Source organism: Podarcis filfolensis (assembly GCF_964270895.1).
Source record: "Podarcis filfolensis genome assembly, chromosome: 3".
NCBI classification, from domain to species: Eukaryota; Metazoa; Chordata; class Lepidosauria; order Squamata; family Lacertidae; genus Podarcis; species Podarcis filfolensis.
The window spans coordinates 29478944-29496923 of NC_139606.1; the positions used below are offsets into that span (position 1 = coordinate 29478944).

Below are 17980 nucleotides of genomic sequence, written 5' to 3' on the forward strand. Positions count from 1 at the left end.
ATCAGATTGCTGCATTTTGGATCCTATTCAACTCAGTACATAACATTATCTATAACCTTTTCCTCAAGAGGAGCTCTGGGAACTGTGTGCAGCCTGTTACTCCTCACAGCAGCCTATGGGGTAGATTAGGCTGAGGTAACTGGCTTTGCGCAAACAAATCAAGATGACTGTTCAATAAGCAGGTCATCTGGAAGCAACCCCGAGTTGTAACACTCCAAACACAACACCACACGGGCTTTTATTATCGTTGCATGCAGTGCATTGGAGATCGCCTTGGGCACTGGGAAATGTGGAAATATGATTTTTGATTTAGTAAAAAAAAACCCAAAGAACAAATGCATGAGGATATAGATCTAAGCCCAACAATCAATTGAGCCGATAGTCATCATTTGATTAGACTAAAGTTATTTCCACATGGGAAACCTTAGATTTTTCTCAATAAGCTGGAAGTGAAAGAAGAATAGGGGTGCCAAGTAGTATTCAATATAATGCCCTATTATTTCCTTCCCCCATGCCCAAGATCCTTCTACAGTGTTTACCCACAGGTGATTCCCACATGCTAAAAGTCCTTTTCCAATTATAATTAAAAGCTTCCAGTTTGTTGATTTTGCCCATTTTATTGCTTCCTGTTCTGTGTGGTTGTGTGATAAGTGACAAATTACCCAAAGGGTGCAATCCTATACATTAGGGATTACCAACCTGGTGCCCACAGGTGCCATGACACCTGTGAAAGCCTTCTTTGGCATGCCTGGGCATCATGGAGAGAAGCAGCACTGACTATACTCTCTCTAATTTTGTGTTATGCCGCCCAATGGCAGCCATGTTGTGTTATTCCACAACTCCATGGCAGCCATTTTGTGACCAGCACCTGCAACACTTTTCCAAAATTCAAAATGTACCCACTGGTCCAAAAAGGTGGATGACCCTTGCTATACATGTTTACTTAGAAGTAAGCCCTACTCATGTCTATGAGACTCCCCAGAAAACATGTTTAGAATTGCAGCCCGAATTGCCCCTTATTAATTAGCTTCCGATCCATGCTGGGAAAGGTGTTAATTACTGGTTTCTTTGCATTATTTTTATTTTATTTCTTTGCAGTTAAGCAATTAACCCTGACTTGCTAATTAGAATCATCTGTCTATGGAATTATATGGTTGAGGAAATGGCACAAACCCTAAATCTCCTGCCTAAATCTTAACACGGGTAAATCATGTAACGGTTTGGTGATGAGCTGGCAATGGTGGAATAGGAGCATTGAGTCTTCAGGGGGATATTCCTTTTTTAAATAAAACATTTAAACACTGCTTTTCAGGACAGCTGTCCTCAGAAGGCAAGATGTGAGGAAATGAACAGAATACAGCATGAGGGCAAAGTGAGATGATATTGTAGGTGTGAAGTTTCCAATGAATGCATTTATTCTGTGTTTATAACTACGTTTAATAACTATCCGCCTGTAGACAGCAGGACCATTTAAATAAAAAAGCTAAATCTAGATGTAATAGTCATTGTACGCCATATTCAGAGTAGCGCCACTGAAATCAATAACTTGCCTATTAGTTTTACTGAGTCTACTCTTGAGTATGACTAACATTGAATACATCACCCATAGTCTCACTTGGCGCCCATGTGTGGGTGCCCTTTTTATTTCTTGGTGTCTGTTCACTGGTTTAACCATAAAAACAAATCAATACATTACTCTCATACAATTGCAGTGCAATCCTAACCCCTGATCTGTTCTGCTGGAGAAGGTTCATATGCGGCAGAGATGAGCCATCACCAGACAGCTATACAGCTGCAAATAAAATGTTTCAAGTGTGTTGTAAAGTGCAATGTACAAATGTGACAGTAGATGGTGACAGTGAGCTATGGCAAATTCAATGTGTGTGTTTTTTTCAAAACATTTTTTTAAAAAGCATTTTTACAGCATTTTTAAAAACATGTGTAGATTCCACTTCAGTGGTGTGGAGAGCTCCACTGCCATGAAGACACCTTCTGTGCCCAGCATATTAAGAAAAGCCATTGAACAGGGTGTTTTGGAACAGAGTGTTAATGGCTTTGGCTCTGCTGGATCCAAAGAACTATGGATTTCCAGAGTGACCCATTCCTCAGGTCATATTTCTCCCTGAACAAAAGCTCTGGTCACTTCAAAAACTCAACTGTAAAGAGCTATATTTGCAGCAGCTCAACAGTCTGTGGAGTGGGCAGAGCAGGTACTAGTGCAATTAAAAACAAAACCAAGTGTCACAACCTTGCCAAACTGTCCCCTCATTGCCCAAGGCAGGCACCTCAGAAACATCCACGAACATTGCATCATGTCCACCACATCACTGAAAGAGAAGGAAGGAGCGTATTCAATCTGTTCCTGAAACTACCAATGCCATGATTATGCAAACTATCACAAGTCCCCAGTTGTTGCTAAACAATTTTTAAAATAACGGGAGGACGGGCCTATCCAACAATAATGCGAGGACAGACCATGCTAGCTATGCCGTAAGTTACTTCAAAGCTCATTTCAAGCTGTCATAGATCTTAGAAGCTGCAACTTCAGAACTCAGTCTAGGCAAATAAGAATAATGTTTAGACTGTGCAGAAGATGTTCTACAGCTTCAGGAATGTCACTCCGATGCTGAGGGTCATTAACTTTCTGCATAATTCGTTCATTTCCCCCCTCGGCTTAGGATCTCCCCTCCCCACTGTCAAGCTTCAAAACTCCAAGATAAAGACATGATTGGTTCCTCAGATCTGCTTGAATGAGGGGGTTCATTGCTACTCCACCGGGTGCGCTTTCCATGCATTTCTGACGGTGGCCCTTCTCTTAAGGTCTAGAAACACAAAAGACATTTTGTAATTGCCAATCCTTGAAATCGAATTGGTGGTATTTCAGTGCATGACCCATAAAGGAGAGCTGTGGGGAACGCACATGTGTTTGACATACACTTTCCACCTCTTCGAGACTTACAGATGGAATCAAGATGTGCGAACAAGGCTTCCCAAACAGAGACAAGGGGATCTCAAGGTACCTGGCAGAGTGCCATGTGTCAGAGTTAAAGGAAGCAGATACGCCATGGGGTTTGAGACCCGCCTAGGTGCTGCTGACGATATCAGATTCCAGAACCTTGCAGCAATAGGACTTTGCGAATAATGAAAAGCAACACAGCGATTCCTTTGGGAGAGGCTGGCTGCCAAATGGACGTGAATGTTAACGAGAGTGTCTTCTCCGTTTTGGAATGTAATAACAATTGTTTGATGGGGCTGTGTGCATTCCTTCATTTGGTGTTCTTTATTAGAAAGAAGAAGAAAAACTCCATTCCAAATAAAAAAAGAGAGAATAATTGTGTTATTAGCGTATGAGCTGTGAAACCACCAGCAACTATTTCCTGCAACAAACAACCTCTGTGGAACTTGTAGCAGAAATTTCATGTGCGACTGTGAAGTGATAGGAGAATGTTATAGAGCATGAACGTGCCATTATCAGCAGCCTAAACTAATCGACTGCACTGTAGTATCACTGAAGTCAACATGATGGCCCCAACAATAAAGGATGAGTTATTCACAGTGCAATCCTGTGCATATCTACTCAGAAGTCGTTCTTATTAGGTTCCTTTAAATTCAAAGGGATTAACTCCTGGGTCTGCTTGTATCCAGCAACCACCTTAAACACAGCACTTAACGCTGGATGCCAATTTGTGCACACCTGCCACGCCTTCCTCCTTTTTGCCCAAGGATATTTCTGGATGCGGGAACAGTACGGGCAGAACCAATGACATGGTTCTTTCCTACGTATATGTGTTTAAGAGACTATTATGCCTATCAGCCCCATAGGTAGTGTGAGACCTAAAGTGTACTCACAGTAAATCTCACTAGTTGGAGCTAGTGATATTAATGCTATAAATTTTAGGGTATAAAAGATGCACCAGGCAATATTTGTCTGTTTGCACAGCACCCACAGCAGCACATTACAGGCAACTCTCTCAATACCATACTAGAGAGGACATTTAATCAGTACTATTTTACTAGAAAAAGAAGTTCCGGCGAGATCCGGCTGAAAGAAAGCCCTGCATTTAACCCTTCACACCCCATTTTCTTGCCCTAATTTAATGTGCTATTACTTTCTCAGGCATATTGGGGGGGGGGGAGAGCCCTAATATGAAGTAGAAATTTCCCTACATTCCTTGCTTACATAGCATTCAAGAGTGAATTAGCCATCACTGATCCAACAGGATAAAGGCTGAGGGGATTTCTAGGCTTCTGCGCTTGATTGACAGGCATTGAGCCACAAAGGAAATGAAACCCACACATGCAAGCAAACAAGGGCTGGAGAAAGGGATTTGGGGCCTTAGAAATATGACGCCAGCAGGTAAAGTTAACTAGACCTTATAAACATCCAGCCGATACGAGTAATTTCCATCTCAGTACATGTAATGTCCCTCCCATGTAGGGAGATGGGGCACGTAAGCATTAGAGCATTTATTTTATAGGAAGTTCAAAATATACAGTGAGAGAAAGCAAATGCATACATATCCCAGATCCTTAGCTACAAATGCAGCTCCCAAGAGTCCACCTGCAATTTTCAAACCCGCCATGAGAAACAAGCAACCCTCATATATATGAAGTATTTGTAGAAACCAGAGGGCATCCTCCAAATGCACTGTCAACCTCATTAAAGCAGGACGTTGCGGTCTTGAGCCTTCTACTTGTTTTCCTGCCACTGGCTATTCTCAGCTGATATAGTGGTAAATCTATGTCCCGGTTTTACCACTTCAGAGGCTGGAGCTCACATAATGGAATGCTCCTCCATATAACCAACTTAGGACTCAGCTACACTGGCAAAGAAAAAGCGCTTGATAAGCGTTGTATATGCGTTATAACATTGTGACACCGGATGGTGCTGTAGGGTTCCATTTTTGCCAAACCCGATTTTTCATACAAAGTTTACAATATGGTTAATGGAAACATTTCTTTGATGTGTCTAGATCCAGCCATAGTAGCAGTAGCTGTAGTATGGTAGGGCTGCCATCTAACCACCTGAAGTGACTCCACCGATACGGGTGGTAAATGGTTGAAGGGATTCCTGTTCCTAGCTTGAGCAACATGGTCTCTTCCTGGGCTCTGTTGCATTCCTATATCCTTGGTTATTCTGTGGCCCTGGCTCACTCTCTGATCCTGTCTCCTAGTTTTTCTTTGATTGGCTCTTTTGGCCCAGACTTCTGGCTTGTTTCACATCTTTTGGCCCAGGGCCCTGCTCTGATTCACCTCCCACGGAAATCTAGTGAAGGGCCACGGACAACATGGTGCCTCCAGATTTTGCTGGCTCCCATCATCCCTGACCTTTTGGGCATCCAACAATAACTGGAGGGCATTGGCTTCCCCAATCCAGATCATAGGCTTCCCACTTAGGGTGTGGGTGCCAAGGAAACCATCGGGTGGAAATCCAACTAAAGAGTCCCATCAGCAGAAGTCCTATGCAAGGACTTCTGCTTACGCAACAGAGATTCTCCCCTTCCTCCTTCCATATGCCCCTGAAATTGGCCAGGGGTGTGTGGGGTGGGGTGGGGTGGGGAGAAGCCCCAGAACAATGTGTGGGAAGAGGAGAGGGTGATTGTTCCATATGGCAATCTGCAATGTTTGCCCTGATGGACTGATCACTTTAATGCAACACTGACTTCCTCCCCATGTGAGGTTGGGGGCAGGGCTAGCACTGAGTGAAGGTGGCTCTCCTGTTTGCAAGAACTAGGCTTCTATCACTGTGGGGAATATCCGACATTTAGCACATTCTCCCATAAGCTGTGTAACATCATCAGAAAGCCAGCCCAAGATAAGGGCACTGCAGGATGACTGAATAATATATGAAAGCAGCTGCTCATCAACAAATATGACAAAAGTGCATGATTAGCTATGATTTATTACTCATTTTTACAGTAATCATCTTTACTTTCCCACCTTTTTCCCAAGGAACAATGCACAGTGGTTCAAACAATCCCTGCCTTGAACTGATTTGGTGCCAGTTTTATGGTGTACACTGCAGACTTAGGCAAATAAAAGGCTTAACCGTTTGTTTCCCTTCACGACAATTAAGCATTACATTGGAATACCTAGTTAAGCATTGGCTATAAGCCAGACTAGGAAGCTATGACAGGAAGCTATGCCTTTATACCATAAGCAAGACAGGTTCCTCACCTCCACAAGGTGACAAGCAGGTGTCTTCTTATACAAAACTTCTCAGTAGGGGCAGGTGGGGTTACGTCCTCAAGCAAAAATCATGGTTTAGGGTCTCAAGCAGGGCTGAAACAGCAAACCATGTTTTATTTATTTATTTTTAAAAAAACATTGTATACACTTACACAAAAAGACATTAGTAAAGTAGCAGTAAATATAGTTAAGGCAGATGTCTGCACAGGGCCCCTCTGTTGGATTTGAACTACCATAGTTTTCCGTGTATAAGACGAGGATTTTTTATGAAAAAATAATCATAAAAAGGGGGAGATCGTCTTATACAGGGATAGTGCATAGGGGTGACAGTTGATTGGTTGCTGCTGCGAGCTGAACATTGTCAGTGTTGTTTGGCAGGTGATTGGTGGCTGCTGCAAGGGCTGGTGTTGATTGGGGGTCGCAGTGGTAATTGTGCAGACAATCGCTGGCAAACCCCTCCCCAAAAAAGGCTTAACAACTCTGCACAATCTCCCCCATTTTCCTAAATGTGAGTCCCTCAAAATTTGTTGTTGTTTAGTCATTTAGTCTTGTCCGACTCTTCATGACCCCATGGACCGGAGCACGCCAGGCATTCCTGTCTTCCACTGCCTCCCGCAGTTTGGTCAAACTCATGCTGGTAGCTTCAAGGACACTGTCCAACCATCTCATCCTCTGTCGTCCCCTTCTCCTTGTGCCCTCCATCTTTCCCAACATCAGGGTCTTTTCCAGGGAGTCTTCTCTTCTCATGAGGTGGCCAAAGTATTGGAGCCTCAGCTTCAGGATCTGTCCTTCCAGTGAGCACTCAGGGCTGATTTCCTTAAGAATGGATAGGTTTGATCTTCTTGCAGTCCATGGGACTCTCAAGAGTCTCCTCCAGCACCATAATTCAAAACCATCAATTCTTTGGAGATCAGCCTTCTTTATGGTCCAGCTCTCACTTCCATACATCACTACTGGGCACACCATAGCTTTAACTATACAGACCTAGACAGCATCTTAAAAAGCAGAGACATCACCTTGCCAACAAAGGTCCCAAGAAATAGGGGGCGTCTTATACACGTGTTATTCACAGAAAAATATGGTACAGTGGTACCTCGGGTTACATACGCTTCAGGTTACACACTCTGCTAACCCAGAAATAGTGCTTCAGGTTAAGAACTTTGCTTCAGGATGAGAACAGAAATCGGGCTCTGGCAGCGTGGCAGCTGCAGGAGGCCCCATTAGCTAAAGTGGTGCTTCAAGTTAAGAACAGTTTCAGGTTAAGAACGGACCTCCGGAACGAATTAAGTACTTAACCCGAGGTACCACTGTAGTTCTATTTGCCTTATTAAATTAGCCTTCAGCTCTGTATCTCAATCCTAACCATATTTATGTGGAACTAAGTGACACTGCCTCCAATTTCCCCCAAAATGGGAACAGGGCAGGAGGAACTGCATGTCAACAGCAGCAGAGGGATGGACTCTCAGCCCCTTTCTGCATTCTTCCATTTCATATGAATAAAGTCCGAATTGAACTATTGATGTAAAGCTCCTTTTTAGATTTTATTTTTAAATATATATATATATGCAAGAAAGTGTGACTGCCACCAGCTTTACCACTTGCTCTTGTTCCTTACTGTGCAACTGCTTCCCACCCTAAGGAACTCCTCCTGGACAATGCTGGAATGGCATCATTCCTGCAATGGATCTCCACTAGCTCTATAATGAATACATGCCAGAAACAGCAAGATGCAGGCAATTGTTCTTGCAAAGGGGCTGGATTCCCAGCTGCTGGAATGGCTGGCCGTTTTGACTGACACAATTGACAAAACGGGTAAATGAATTATAAAGTACGAGAGCCGCTCCGGTGGACGAGTAGGGCTAATTTTAAGCATGTGAAACTAACCGTCTGCTCTCTGATTCTTGGCTTTTCTCCCCAGCTCAGTTCTTGGTTTGGCCTCAGCCGTGAAAATAGCCTGTTTTGTTGGAAAGCCACATAATACCAGAGCTCTCCATTAGTACCAAAGATCAAAGAATTGGTGCTCTTCCCACCCTATTGTCATAGTTAAAAGCCGGGAAGAGCACACCATGTAGATAGAGAACTGCTGGAAAATCAGCTTGATGGTTTATAAAAGAAGAGAGAAAAAGGAGGCAGCAAAGAATATATCTGCAATGCCACCAGTAGTACCATAACAGTAGAGGAGTACATTATTATTTTTTTATACTGCCCCCCGTTTCGAGAGGAAGAAGAAAAATGTGGCCACAACAGCTGTGTTTTGAATGCCGAATGGTATTTTTGGTCCTCCTTCCTTGCTGAATCCATATTTGGTGCTGAGGCAGCCTCAGCAGGGTGAAAAATAATTCCATTCTTGACTGGAAATTCCATGAGATAAAACATTCTTGCACTTGGTCCAGTAGAAATAACTGCATTTCCATTGCAAATTCCACAATAGTTATCTTGCTTCTGGTGTTTACACTGAACTTAAATATTACAGATCTCCTCCCCACCCCCTTCTCTCTCTTTCTCTTATCACACAGACTGATTTCTGCAATTCGTTCACACCACTAAAGTTATCTTCTTCAAGCCAGACTGTGGGTTGATCTATTCATTATTGTTTATATCCCACCTTTCTTCCAAGCTTGCCGATGTTAGGCCTATCTGTCTTCAGAAAAAGTGCAGCATCGCACACTGAAACCTAGAGCGTGACCAACAGCCCCTCTTCCACTGGCAAGTTGAGACTTCATCTATGTATTGCCACTGACCCCGCCAGTGCCCATCCTACAGTAGCTCCTCGTGTCCTATATTTTCAATAGGGAAATAGAGCGGAAATTTTAAACAGCTGATTAAATGTCCATTCTTTTCTGCTAGGAGTTACTTCATGTACTTACACAAAAGCCTTTAGGAGGGGGTGGGCGATAGCTGAGTGTGAGCCATAGCCCTATGAGGAAAGACATGTTTTGTGTGGAGAAAGCTCTCTATGGTCAATCCGTAGCACTTCCAGTTAAAGCAGGGGTGAGCAACCTCAGCTTTAAGGCCATGATCAGCACCAGATTTAAGGGACCCTCAGCATAGTGCTGGCAATAGGCCCCCACACTATCCAACATACACACACCACCACCACCCCAATGCAGCTTTATAATATTTTTTTGCCCCTCTCTGGGGACCCAGGTGGCTATTTGAGTAGTAGGTGGGCAACAGTGTCACTTCTGAATGGGAGCCAACTTAGTTTGCATCCTGGATGGCTGCCTTCCACCTTAATTTGCCCAAATTGCAGCACTCCAGTTTACCAAAGTATGAGGCAGCGTCGCGGCCTGCCTGCCACTAACGTAGTCATCCAGTGGGGATGAAAATGAGCATCTGGGACCCTCAGTCAGCAGACCCCGCAATCACCAAATCTAAAAAAAAATGATCTGGCAAATTTAACTATTTTAAATTATGAGGAAATTAACTGATCTAATAGTAATTAGATGGTGCCTTTGTGAGAAGAATCTAATTCTGCAAAAGGAGAATAATATTATGAGTTAATAAAATGTAACAGAAATTATACTACTTTGGCCAAGGCTCTGGACACTATCACTGATGATATATGTTACTTGGTACTCAAGCCCTATGAAATTAAAGATTTACTTTTGGGGAGCGGGGGATATATTCCTATCCAGATTATTAGATATGCAGACACTTTGCATTTTGCTGAAGTAGATTTATGAAGACCTATCAAAATACCTTTTCAAGTTGCCTTCCTTGAGGGCTGCCATTTAACAATGTTAATTATTATACTTCAGCTCAAAATAGATATGGAACATAAATGTAAAAAGTTCATCATTTGCAGTCATACAGCTGGGGAAATAAGATTACACACTGAGGAAGGGGGAAAAAGAGCAAGACAAGTTAACATAATACAACTCCCCCTGGTATTACTGAGCAAAATCTGTGTCAACAAAGCATTCCTGAAGGAAAGGGAGCGGGAGAGATCATTATAATGGAACTGAAAAGCTGCAACTAGAAAAGCTAAGTTGAATAGTAAGTAGTAAGAACCCAATCAAACTTTCACACCATTTTCTTAAATTGGCCAAATTCAGAATGGTGAATCCTGAATTTCAAAGGTTTTTACTTTGGATTTCAGAATTCAACGTTAAGGGGTGCTTAAAATATCAATTCTTGAAGCCTAATAGTAGTAGTAGTAGTAGTAGTAGTAGTAATAATAATAATAATAATAATAATAATTTATTTATACCCCGCCCATCTGGCTGAGTTTCCCCAGCTACTCTGGGCAGCTTCCAATCAAGTGTTAAAAACAATACAGCATTAAATATTAAAAACTTCCCTAAACAGGGCTGCCTTCAGATGTCTTTTAAAGAGAAGATAGCTACTTATTTCCTTCACATCTGAAGGGAGGGCGTTCCACAGGGTGGGCGCCACTACCGAGAAGGCCCTCTGTCTGGTTCCCTGTAACCTCGTTTCTCGCAGTGAGGGAACCGCCAGAAGGCCCTCGGCGCTGGATCTCAGTGTCCAGGCTGAAAGATGGGGGTGGAGACGCTCCTTCAGGTATACAGGACCAAGGCCATTTAGGGCTTTAAAGGTCAGCACCAACACTTTGAATTGTGCTCGGAAATGTACTGGGAGCCAGTGCAGATCTCTCAGGACCGGTGTTATGTGGTCCCGGCGGCCACTCCTAGTCACCAGTCTAGCTGCCACATTCTGGATTAATTGCAGTTTCCGGGTCACCTTCAAAGGTAGCCCCACATAGAGCGCATTGCAGTAGTCCAAGTGGGAGATAACTAGAGCATGCACCACTCTGGCAAGAAAGTCCGCAGGCAGGTAGGGTCTCAGCCTGTGTACCAGGTGGAGTTGGTAGACAGCCACCCTGGACACAGAATTAACCTGCGCCTCCATGGACAGCTGTGAGTCCGAAATGACTCCCAGGCTGCGCACCTGGTCCTTCAGGGGCACAGTTACCCCATTCAGGACCAGGGAGTCCTCCACACCAGCCCGCCTCCTGTTTCCCAAAAACAGTACTTCTGTCTTGTCAGGATTCAACCTCAATCTGTTAGCTGCCATCCATCCTCCAGCCGCCTCCAGGCACTCACACAGGACCTTAACCGCCTTCATTGGTTCTGATTTAAAAGAGAGGTAGAGCTGGGTGATGAATTTTAAAGTTGATATGGTTAAGAATCGGCTTCTGCATTCAATAGATCAATGTATTAAAACAAACACAGCCTCGTCCTTTGTCATTTAGAATGTTGAACATTTTCAAATTAGGAAAATGTTTTTTAAAATGAATTTGTAGAAGTAAAGTTGATGTAGAATTTGCATGCATATGCCAACCTTGCCTCCTACGGGCACACACACACACACCATTTCAACTCAGTAAATGATCAGGGATATGGTGTTGTGATAATATGACCAATGGTAACATCTCGTGTTCCAAGTTGCTTCTGGGAGCATTTAATCAGAAGTGCTCCTTTGGTACCCTCAATTACTCTGGAAGCTCTATAGAATGTCGGGAAGTAGGACTGTCAATGATACCATTTGCCAATGGTAGCTGCAGAGGGCAGGGAAGGGTTAAAGCTGAGGGATCTCTCCCTCAATATCCGGCCTCCCCATTTCCCAAAGATGCTTTCCTTTTTCATAAACAGCAGCATGGCTTTGTTTCACGCATCTGTGTGTATTGTGCAGTTAGCCCCTGGAAGGCAGTGCTTTGCCAAGGCCACCTCTGTGTGACATTGACAACTGAGAGAGGACTAGAATCTGTATTCCCCAGAGCCAGGCAAACACTTTAGAAACTATGCCACAATAAAATAATATTTCATGAAGGCCTGACCCTGAATCTTGGTTATGATCACAAAATGAGATGCCTTTCATGCCCTCCAACATTTCTTCGATGTAAATAGGGATGTCCTAGTCAACAACAACAACAACTATAATAATAATAATTTTATTATTTATACCCCACCCAACTGACTGGGTTGCCCCAGCCACTCTGGGTGACTTCCAACATCTATAAAAACATAATAAAGCATTAAACATTTTTTTTAAAAAAAAACACCCTATCTGGGTGTTTGCATAGTTACAGTGGTACCTCTGGTTGCAAACGGGATCCGTTCCGGAGGCCCATTCTCAACCTGAACAGAATGCAACCCGCGTCTGTGGGTCGCGATTCATCGCTTCTGCGCATGCGCGTGACGTCATTTTGCACGTCTGTGCATGTGCGAGCAGCGAAACCCGGAAGTAACCCGTTCTGTTACTTCCGGGTCGCCGAGGAACGCAATCTGAAAATGCTCAACCTGAAGCAAACGTAATATGAGGTATGACTGTACTTATCTCCTTGGCTCGGGAGTCGCATAACTCCTTACCCTCCAACATTTCTCCAATGAAACTAGGGGTATCCTAAGGAAAAGCGGGACATTCCAAAATAAAATCAGAAACCAGGATGGCTTCTGTAAATCCAGGACTGTCCCTGGAAAATAGGGACACTTGGAGGGTCTGGCCTTTTATTGGACCAACAAGTCTTTATACCAGATGAGCCCTGCCTTTGACAGAGAAGCCTCCTCCTAGAGCAGGGATGAGGGGATCTGTTGCCTTCCATATGTTGTTGGATTCTATCATAAGCCTCAGACCAGCATTTTCAGTACAGTGGTACCTCGGGTTAAGAACTTAATTTGTTCCGGAGCTCCGTTCTTAACCTGAATCTGTTCTTAACCTGAGGTACCACTTTAGCTAATGGGGCCTCCCGCTGCCGCTGTGCCGCCGCCACGCAATTTCTGTTCTCATCCTGAAGCAAAGCTCTTAACCCGAGGTACTATTTCTGGGTTAGCGGAGTCTGTAACCTGAAGCGTCTGTAACCCGAGGTACCACTGTAATAAGAAACGATGGAAGTCATAGTCCAACAACCTCTCGAGAGCCCCAGGTACTCCAACTGTGTTCCAGTGGCTACTTTCAGAAAAAGTTCTCTCACACATTTTGGTTGAGATGTCATTTTTTAAAAAAAGAAGACAAAAAAACACAACCACCTTCTGCTGTCATACTGAGAAATGGAGCCATCATTTCTACTTATAGGAATCCCTTCATATATATTGATTTACACACACACACAAAAGCAACTGACATAAAGTCAGTTCTTAAAAGCCGTTGGAGAACGTTACTTTAAATGTCCCAATACACCTTAAAGAGTGTGTGGAGCCAAAGGATAAGATGTGGTTAAATATGGTGTGACCCCAAACAGCATAAAGCATATTCATTTGCGCTCATGTGCACACACACAAAGACTTCATGTGCATACTGATATTCTACCAAATTTCCCGTCTTTCCTCTCTGGTGGTTATCCAGGCATTATAGTTAGCTATATGTTATACTGAGGCATGTCTTATCAGTCAAGCCAGACAATTTAATAAGAGAAGACCTGTCAAGCAAATAGCATTAGCTCTTGAGAAACCCTTTCACCATCGTTCCCCCAAAACAGGAAGGTATTTAGCAAGAGGTGTGCAAACTGGCTGTAAATGCAATACTCGGAGTCGAAGGTGGATGTCATCAGTTAAAAACAGGTTTAGGAATGTGCAATTCCTTGCAGCAGAAATACTTGAGCCATATGTTGAAATCTGTTTCTGTAGCTTAAGAACACGCATTACCTTCCTCCTCTCTAGAGTTGCATGTTGTCTATTCCTGTTTCTTTTATTGATCGGAAGGCTCTCCCCATATATATGACCATAAGCAGCAATCAGTCGAAACAAACAAGACATGAAGTATTTTCAATTATTTTGTTGCCAGCATACATCAGTTTCTGTATTATTCACTCATTCCAAGGCAAAGGACAGAATAGGTTACTCCCAGGAAACAGTGATGGCTAATTTGAGCTCAAAAACTACAGCTCACATACAACAATTCATACAATGTGATTTAGGTGCAAAGAAATGTCTCTGTGTTATATAAGTGAATTGGAGGAAAGTTCTCTATTACTTTGGCTGCAATTCTACAAACATTTACCTAGAAATATGCCCCACTGAATGCAGTTGGACTTCTATAATGCTGTGCACACACAACATTTTATTCTGGCACCTTCATTATATAGCTTTCGGTGAATGCTAAAGATCTACCTCTTCACTCTGGCTTTTGACACTTGAGATGTATACTTTTATTTTTTTTATAAGATATTTATTAAAGTTTTTTTTAAAAAAAAGTACAAAAAGAAACATCAAAAAACATCCTTTTAAACAAGACAAGATGAAATACAAAAAAGAAAAAAGAAAAATCACAAAGAAAAAAACAGAGAATTAACATCCATTAGACAAAAATAAAAGTCAAGAAGAAGAAGAAAAAAGTACAGCAACTCTTCCCATTTGTTTTCTTTCATTAGCCTATTTCCTTGACCTCCTCACACCTCCCTTTTTTGTATTCTTGGTCACTTTTCCATTTCAGCAAATCCTTTCCCTCCTTTCAATTTTTTGTCCTGTAAATTTATCTTGATATTAATATAAATTTACTTTCCCTCCTTTCACCAATTAACAGTCTGTTTTTTCCTAAACCTTTATAACATTCCTGCTAAAGTCACATAAATTCATTCCAACAACATTCTAACATTCATTAATTTTGCAGTGTTTCTGTAAATAGTCTTTAAATTTCTTCCAGTCTTCTTCCACCGACTCTTCTCCCTGGTCTCAGATTCTGCCAGTCATTTCCGCCAGTTCCATATAGTCCATCCCCTTCATCTGCCATTCTTCCAGGGTGGGTAGATCTTGTGTCTTCCAATACTTTGCAATAAGTATTCTTGCTGCTGTTGTAGCATACATAAAGAAAGTTCTATCCTTCTTTGGCACCAATTGGCCGACCATGCCCAGGAGAAAGGCCTCTGGTTTCTTCGGAAAGGTATATTTAAATACCTTTTTCATTTCATTATAGATCGTCTCCCAGAAAGCCTTAATCCTTGGGCATGTCCACCAGAGGTGAAAGAATGTACCTTCAGTTTCTTTACATTTCCAACATTTATTATCGGGCAAATGATAAATTTTCGCAAGCTTGACTGGTGTCATGTACCACCTGTATATCATTTTCATTATATTCTCTCTTAAGGCATTGCATGCCGTAAACTTCATACCTGTGGTCCATAACTGTTCCCAGTCAGCCATCATGATATTGTGTCCAACATCTTGTGCCCATTTAATCATAGCAGATTTGAGATGTATACTTTTAGGACCCACCCTATTTATGTAGCTTTAACTTGCTTTAAACTATTTTTAATATTGTGTACTATTGTACTGTATTTTAATATTAATGTTGTGTTTTAATTGTTATAGCCTGCCCTGGGAATTTAGGGTGAAGGGCATGTAATAAATTGTAGCAGCAGCAGTAGTAAAATCAATGAAGACATGGGCTAATGTGGACTCAGTACATAGTCCACACACAATCTAAGCCTTTTGTTTTGCCCCTGAAAAGTTCTTCTTGGGAGTCTGGTTTTGTTTAGAAATAAAAGCTCATTGCAGATGGATTCTGTTATTACCCTGCAGCTTGACCGTTTCAAAACATATGTATGTGGTCCAGGCCATTGTGTGCAGGGTGAATCCACACTTGCCCAATGACATTGTGGGTGGACGTATACCAAGACTGTGTTACGTGTATGTGCGTACATGTATGTTACGTGTACATGCACGTACGTTTTACGTGCAAGTCAAGGGGCAGGAGAAGACAGAACCACCCAGTGCCTTCCCACACTGTATTCCATACACACCCTGTATTTAGATAACCACACTACATGTGTGGCTCAGCATTGCGGGCAATGACTTCGCCTTCATACCTGTCCTTTCCCACTGCCTCTCCCAGTGTCCACTGCTATGCAAGGACTGGGGGCAGAACCTGCAACTGGACTAAAGGGCATATTGTCTCTTTGTGCCAGTGCTAAGCCCCTCTGGTGAGCTGCTGGCTCAGGTCTTATCCTACGTACATCGGGACTTTGCACAGAAATGGCACTGGCCTCCTGTACTTATTACATTCCATGGCCTTTTGGCCCCACTATTGACAGTTTTTTCCTGTCCGCCTTCTTCGACCTGGTGCCCTTTACCTGCTTTGGACTACAACTCCCATCAACTCCAGCCATTGCTCTCTAGATCCCCAGCTGCAGATCCCCAGCTGAACAGAGAACTTCATGAACATGACAAAGCGGGGCTGCAGTCCGTGGATGTTTATACTATAATTAAACTCTCTTTAAGGTACCACAGGACTCTTTACTGGTGGTTTTTGTTGCTGCCTTGGGTGGAGGGCGGGGGCAGCTCCCGGGATGAGAGTGTCAACCTCCCAAAGCCAGCTGAAACTATGGTGTTTTGTAAAGCTGTGTCCGAAACTGCTCAGAGTTTTGCAAGCCTTCAAGAGGAAGGAGTTTCGATGTGGGAGGGAAAAAAACCCACCATCTTCTCCTAATGTAACCAGTTTCTTCAAGGTCCGTCATGAGCATTAGCTACCACAAGCTCCTCAGCTCTGCCACATAAATAAACCCAGGGTGGGAGGGGGGAATCCAAGAAATTATCCAGCAAGCTTGTTAAGGTACGCCCTATAATAAACTCATAAAATGTGCCATAACAGTCATAAAGTCACCTTCATGTTGGTGGAGAGAGCCAAAATGAGATTTGCACACCTGTTTACCCCACCCCTTGTATTCAGGATTAAGTGGGATGTAAGCCGTGTCTGGACCTTGCGCTGGCCTTCTCTGTTGGTATGGACTTCACTCAGGGATAACAGTGTTTGCTCAGGTGCACTATCTTGGGTGTTCTCCTGAATTCTAACACAACAACCATTCTCTCTCCCGGCTAATAAAAGCCATTGACAAGGCCAGCAGCCTATGAGTTTTCTCTCATGTACTTCTTCTCCTTTCATAAACCCCTTTGAGTATACATGGGTGTCAACCTTTCTATGGAAACACCTTAGTTGGAACACACTTGCATTTTCTTCATCAACTTTTTACTGAGACGTATAAACCAATGACATGACATCAAAGTAGCGAAAAGCACATGCTGCAATCATTTAAGGACTGCATATTCCTTTAAATGGTTCCCAGTTATGTCTTATCATCCACTCCCTTTCCTCTTAGATTCTTAAATAACTGGTTGATTTGTCTGTTCTGTTTTAACCTCTCCTGTAGTATTGAGCTTCTTTTGCTTTCTTGCGTCTAGGCACTAACCATCTTGGCTTCAGCAGAAAGGCTATGTATCAGACACATCGGTTATCTGGAGACGAAATATGCTAAGGTCATGGCTACACAATACACAATTACACCAATTAGAGAGGAGTAAAGTAAAACCTAAGTTGCCCCCCCAAAAAATCAAGAAGATGTAGGCATATCCTGTACTCCCCAGTACCACCTTCCGAATCACATTGTTCCCATCCATGACATGCACAGCCTGAACAACTGGAGGGGGGAGAGATCACTAGTTAGGAGATCTCCCTAAAAAAAAAACTGGAACCCCCCCAACCCTGAAGGATCTGGTCTACAAATTAGGAATCTTGAGTTCAAGGTTGCAGTTCAAGGCCAGCAGCACTTTTGCTCAGCTTCAGCTTCTACACCGGCCTTCCCCTTTTCTTGGAGAAAACCAGTCTGGCCAATGTCATACATGACTTGATTACACCCGGATTAGATTACTACAATGCACTCAATACAGAGTAGCCTTTGAAAAGCATTTAGAAAATCCAATTGGTTCAGAATGTGGAAGCGAGAGTTGTAACAGAAGCCCCTTTTTCAGGTCACAAAACACCAATATGTACCACTTTATTTGCTCCTGTTTTCCCAGGCAAATGGAAGTTCTCGTTCTTACCTTTGAAGCTCTAAACACAT

At 42.9% G+C, this 17980-nt stretch overlaps 1 long non-coding RNA gene across 6 annotated transcripts in view; it reads right to left on the minus strand.

Moving 5' to 3' along the window:
- Positions 1 to 17980, minus strand: part of LOC310759820 — a 48646-nt gene that overhangs the window by 19926 nt on the left and 10740 nt on the right. For 5 of the 6 annotated variants that reach the window (XR_014546526.1, XR_014546528.1, XR_014546529.1 and 2 more), the window contains one exon: positions 6178 to 6282. The exons of the other annotated variant lie outside the window; for it this stretch is intronic. This is a non-coding gene — a long non-coding RNA (uncharacterized lncRNA). The remainder of the gene's footprint in view (positions 1 to 6177; positions 6283 to 17980) is intronic. 6 annotated transcript variants of the gene reach the window in all.